The sequence below is a fragment of the Meriones unguiculatus genome, chromosome 20, assembly GCF_030254825.1.
Source record: "Meriones unguiculatus strain TT.TT164.6M chromosome 20, Bangor_MerUng_6.1, whole genome shotgun sequence".
Classification (NCBI taxonomy): Eukaryota; Metazoa; Chordata; class Mammalia; order Rodentia; family Muridae; genus Meriones; species Meriones unguiculatus.
The window spans coordinates 42942507-42948475 of record NC_083367.1 but is presented as its reverse complement, the minus strand read 5'-3'; positions in this window follow the sequence as shown (position 1 = coordinate 42948475).

Sequence of the window (5969 nt, the reverse complement as noted above, 5' to 3'; positions counted from 1 at the left end):
TCATCTGGGGAAGAGAATGCGGTCACGATCCACATGCACAGCTTGCAGGGAAAGCATTTCTTCCTCCACCGCCAGGGTAAATCACCAGAGAATAAATCACAGAGGAGATTACGGACGCCCCCACTCAAACAGCTATTTGGCGATGGAAAACAGCTTCAACTTAAATATCGCACTGTGAGAGGCATAACATTAAAGAAGGGAGACCACTTCAGGGCCAGTTGCTAAATTCGTGAGTGGGAAAGGAGCAAGAGTGTAAGGATGGAGTTGGAGGGATTCTCTGACCTCCATGTTAGGGCTTCTTTCTACCAAAGATCTGCTTTGTGATGCTGTGCTCTCTCTCTTTTTGTATTTTAATTTTTTGGATAGAAACAATAAATTGTTTTCAACATAGAAGATCCTTGCGGCATCCTTATTCAGAAGTCTGTTCATATTTTTACGGCATACTTTTCAAATAGACAAGGAGCCACCAGGGGCAGAGAGATAGAGAAAACAACTGTATCTGTTTCCATAATTGGTGAACTGATAACTCACTTGTCATTTTAAGTCGGCCGTGAAATAAAATTTCATTTTAATTTTTCCGTGAAGTACTTGTAGAGGAGGAGAAACTGTATTTGTGTTCAGAAGAAAAGTGGATTGCGTTCTTCAAATCTGAGGTTTTTATTCTAGTTCATACAATTAAATTTCTGCCCATGTAATTGCCCATGTATGTACTTGGTATACGTGTAAATCCCATTTTAGTCTTAATACCAAAGAAATGTTATATTGAAAAAAAAATGTTATATTGATGTAAACTAAATGATAGAACAATGGCAGATGGTGATTAGGCATAGAGATAGAAAGATGATAAAAGTCTAAAAAGCGAACTATCAAAATCTAAATAATGTTCCCTTTGTTTAGTCACTATCCAGACATGTATCAGTTTTAAAGAATGAACACTACACTCTGTTCTTTTATTTTACAAAAATATTGATAGTCGATTTACTGCGAAGATTTCCGAAATTACCAAAACAAACAATAATTAAAATAGCTGAAAATATTATCATGTGAGAATAGAATTAATAAAAGTTCTATCAAAGACATGTTTTTCATAAACATGAATGCCGCTTAACATTATTATCTTCTAAATTTGTTTCAATTTGGAAGCAAATATCAAATTATTTTTAAGATTGATTGCAATAAGCACAAGTTGCTTAAATGAGTCAGCTCTTTGTTGGTGAAAGATGTTGTTTGTGAAGAATTCTGAGCCAGTTTATTCCTTAAAGAATATGCTCATGATCCACCATCAAACGGGAGAAGTTGACTCCATTGCTGGGGTCAGTGGGGTGCATTTCATGTTGATGTCAATTTCTCTTTTATTAAAGTGACTAATAAAAGAGTCTTATTCTTTTAATTAATACCTTTTCATAAAATAATAAGAAAACATATCTCAGTGTGATATTTTAGTGTTTATAGTTCTTCATTACTCAAGTAAGCTATATTGTATCAATTTTAATTGCATCTAGAAACTAATTGTCTAAACAACAAATACTTAGAACTCCAGAAAACTTTTCCTTTTTCAAGTGTGAGAAAATCCACCACAAATTTCATGTCTCTTAGCCAAACTGGATTTTTTTGCACTCTCTCTGTGTTTTTGTGTATACTAAATTCTTCCATTTTATAGTTTAGTTTATAGTACTTATACTTAAGTTTTTTTATGTTCAGAAAGCTTATAAAAAACAGAAATCTCCTACTTAAAAAAAGAAACAGTTAATGGTGACTCTTTTTTTTTTTTTAATCAATTCAGAGTCTGAGGCCTTATACTAAAGTCTTTCATCCATTTGAGGTGATGCCTGCACATAATGAGAAATAGAGACTTAGTTTCATGTTTTTCTATGTGGATATCTATTTTACCAACAGCTTTTGTTGAGGCACTTCTTCCAATGTACATTTTCCCTATCTTTGTCAAGATTCAGGTAGCAATAGTTTTGTGGGTTTACTTCTCGGTTGTTATTCTATTCTATTGATTTACATATGTGTTTTGTAACCAATACCATGTTTTTATTTACTTACTTATTTATTTTACTATAACTTGAAATCTTTAATACCATCAGGACTATTGTCTTTGTTCAGAATTGCTTTAACTATCTGGGGTCTTTTGTGCTTCTCTTGTGGTTTGGTAGGGATCATGTTAGAATTTTGATAGGGATTAGTTTGATCCTCTAAATAATTTTAAGTATTGTAATCACTTTTGCTAAACTAATTCTGCCAATCCATGAGCATGGGAGAGTTGTCCTGTGTCTTCGCCAATTTCTTTCATTATGAAAGAGTTTTCACTTCCTTGGCTGGGAGTTCTGAAACCTATTGTGATTGGATTGTTTGCTGATTTCTTTGATACCATGATCACTGTTAGGTAAAGAAAAGCTATTGTTTTGTATGTTACTTAGTTAAAAGTTTTTATTATATTGAACGGTATTCCGATATTGTCTTTAAGGTCTCCTGTGCAGAATCATATCACCTGAAAACAGATGTAGCCTGAGTATTTTATTTTCTCTAGTATCCTTTTTTTTTTTTTTTTACATCAGTATTTTTCTAGCTGAAACTTAAAGATTCTACTAGGTAGTAGTAAAGAAAGTGGCAACTCTTATTGCTGCCTTAGTAGATGTGCTTTGAGGTTTTCCTACTATGATCTTAATATTTTTCTTTCTTATTTTCATTAACTACAGTTTATTCTCTTTGTGTCCCCCCTGTAGCTCCCTACCACCTCCCCTCCCAACCTCACCTTCCTTCACCCTTCTCCACCCATTTCCCTCCCCAAGTCCACTGATAGGGGAGTTCCTCCTCTCCTTCCTTCTGATCCTAGTCTATCAGGTCTAATCAGGAGTGGCTGCATTGTCTTCCTCTGTGGCCTGGTAAGGCTGCTCCCCCATCAGGAGGAGGTGATCAAAGAGCAGGCCAATCAGTTCATGTCAGAGACAGTCCCTGCTCCTATTATTATGGAACCCACTTGGACACTGAACTGCCATGGGCTACACCTGTGCAGGAGTTTTAGGTTATCTCCATGAATAGTCCTTGGCTGGAGTATCAGTCTCAGAAAAGACCCCTGTACTCAGATTTTTTGGTTTTGTTGTTCTCCTTGTGGAGCTCCTGTCCTCCCCAGGTCTTACTATCTCCCCCTTCTTTCATAAGATTTTCTGCACTCTGCCCAAAGTTTGGCTATAAGTCTCAGCATCTGCTCTGATACCCTGCAGGGTAGAGCCTTTCAGAGGCCCTCAGTGGTAGGCTCTGTCCTATTCCCTGTTTTCTCCTTTTTCTGATGTCCATCCTCTTTGCCTTTCTGAATGGGGATTGAGCAACTTAGCCAGAGTCCTCCTTCCAGATTAGTTTCTTTACGTGTACAGCTTTTAGTATGTTTATCCTATATTATATGCCTATATATACCCTGTGTGTTTTTCTGTTTCTGGGATACCTCACTTAGGATGATCTTTTCCAGTTCCTACCACTTGCCTGCAAATTTCACAATCAATAAATGGGACCTCATGAAACTGAAAAGCTTCTGTAAAGCAAAGGACAATGTTGTCAGAACAAAAAGACTGCCTACAGATTGGGAAAGGATATTCACCAACCCTATATCTGACAGAGGACTAAGATCTAGAATATATAAAGAACTCTAGAAGTTAAACAGCAACGAATCAGTTAATCCAATTAAAAAAGGGGGTACAGAGCTAAACAGAGAATTCTCTTAGAGGAATATCAAATGGCAGAGAAACACTTAGAGAAATGCTTAACATCTTTAGTCATCAGGGAAATGCAAATCAAAACGACCCTGAGATTTCACCTTACACCCATCAGAATGGCTAAGATCAAAAACTCAAGTGACAACACATGCTGGAGAGGATGTGGAGAAAGAAGAACCCTACTCCACTGCTGGTGCTAATGTAAAGTTGTACAACCACTTTGGAAATCAATCTGATGTTTTTTTCGACAATTATGAATAGCTCAGATATGTCACTCCTAGGCATAATCCAAAAGACACTCAAGTTTACAACAAGGACATCTGCTCAACCATGTTTGCAGCAGCTTTATTTGTAATAGCCAGAAGCTAGAAACAGCCCAGATGCCCCTCAGTTGAGGAATGGATACATAAATTGTGGTACATCTACACAATGGAATATTACTCAGAAATGAAAAACAAGGAAATCATGAAATATTATGATCTTAATTAGAGGTTTACAGGTTACAGCCTTTGCTATGCTGAGATGCATCCCTTCCCTACTTAATCTCTTCAAGGCTTTTAATCATGAATGAATGATGGACTCTGTCAAAGGCTTTTTTTTCTTCTTTCACTGAAATGATAATGTGATTTCTGTTCTTGAGTCTATTGGTGTGATGTTCCAGGTATCTGAGTTTTGTTGCTGTCTACTGTACTGTTTCTCTTTTCATTTCTTGTTTTACTGGTTTGGATCCCAGCCCCCACTCTCCCTTTTTTATTGGTTTGGCAATGGTTTGTTAATTTCATTTTATTCTTTTAAAAGAACAACTCCTTATTCCCCATTAGTTCTTTGCATTTTTCTTTTCATTTCCAGTTTATTAATTCCTTCCTGACCTTTATGGTTGTTTTGCATTTACTGATTTTGAGTTTGATTTGTTCGTATTTTTCTGGGAATTTGAGATTTTTCTGGTTGTTTAATGCATACATGTACAGACAAAAAATTTCTTTAGAACCACTTCTGTTACAGACTGTATATTCTGAGATATTTTCATTTCATTAATAGGGTTTATTAAATTACCCTTCTAATTTATTTATGAGCCATTTACCATTCAGTAATGTGTTCATTCTCCCTATGTTTGTATATGCCTTGTGATTTCTGTTACTTTTCATTTCTAGGTTATTCAATTTTAATTATATAGTTTAATAGATATTATTTCAGTGTTTTTGCACTCATTAAGGCATGATTTATGTCCTAAAATTTAAACATGTCACAGGCTGCTGAAAAAGTACTTGGTGGTTTTGGTGTGAAATATCGATAGATGTCTGATAAGTCTATATGACACATATTGACAGTTAAATCTGGTGTTCATTGTTGATTTTTTTCCCCTCTGACTGACTTGCCTCTTGGTGATATTGAAATCATGCACTATTACTGTACTGAGTCAAATGTGCTTTTTTAAAAATATCCAATAACATTTGTTTTATGAAATTAATGTCCAGAGTTTGGTATATGTATGTTGAAAATTATAATATATTCTAGAAGAATTGTTCCCTTAATACTGACAGATTTTCTTTTAATTTAGGTATGATTCTTCCAAACCTGTTTTCTTTCTGTTTCTATTTGCTTGAAATATTTTTCCCCACTACTCAGCAATTAAAAACAAGGAAATCATGGAATTTGCAGGCAAATGGTGGTATCTAGAAAAGATCATCCTGAGTGAGGTATCCCAGAAGCAGAAAGACACACACAGTGTATACTCACTTATAAGTGGCTGCTAGACCTATAAGATAGGTAAGCTGATCAATCCTCACTCAGAAAGACAAACGGGATGGACATCGGAAGAAGGAGAAAACAGGACAGGAGCCTACCACAGCAAGTCTCTGAATGACTCTATCCAGCAATATGTCAAAGCAGATGCTGAGACTCATAACCAAACTTTGGGCAGAATGCAGGGAATCATATGAAAGAAGGGGTATATAGTAAGACCTGGAGAGGGCAGGAGCTCCACAAGAAGAGTAACAGAAACAAAATATCTGATACCCCAACGAAGGACTATTTATGGTTATGACCTAGAATCCTTGCTCAGACATAGCCAATGGCAGCTCAATATCCAAGTGGGTTCCCTAGTAAGGGGAACAGGCGATATCTCTGACTTGAACTCTGATAAGCTAAGGTCAGATGGAAGAGGAGGAAGACCTCCCCAATCAGGGGATTTGGAGAGGTGCATGGGAAAAGATGAGGGAAGGAGGGGGCTTCCACTGAGATACAAAGTGAATAAAG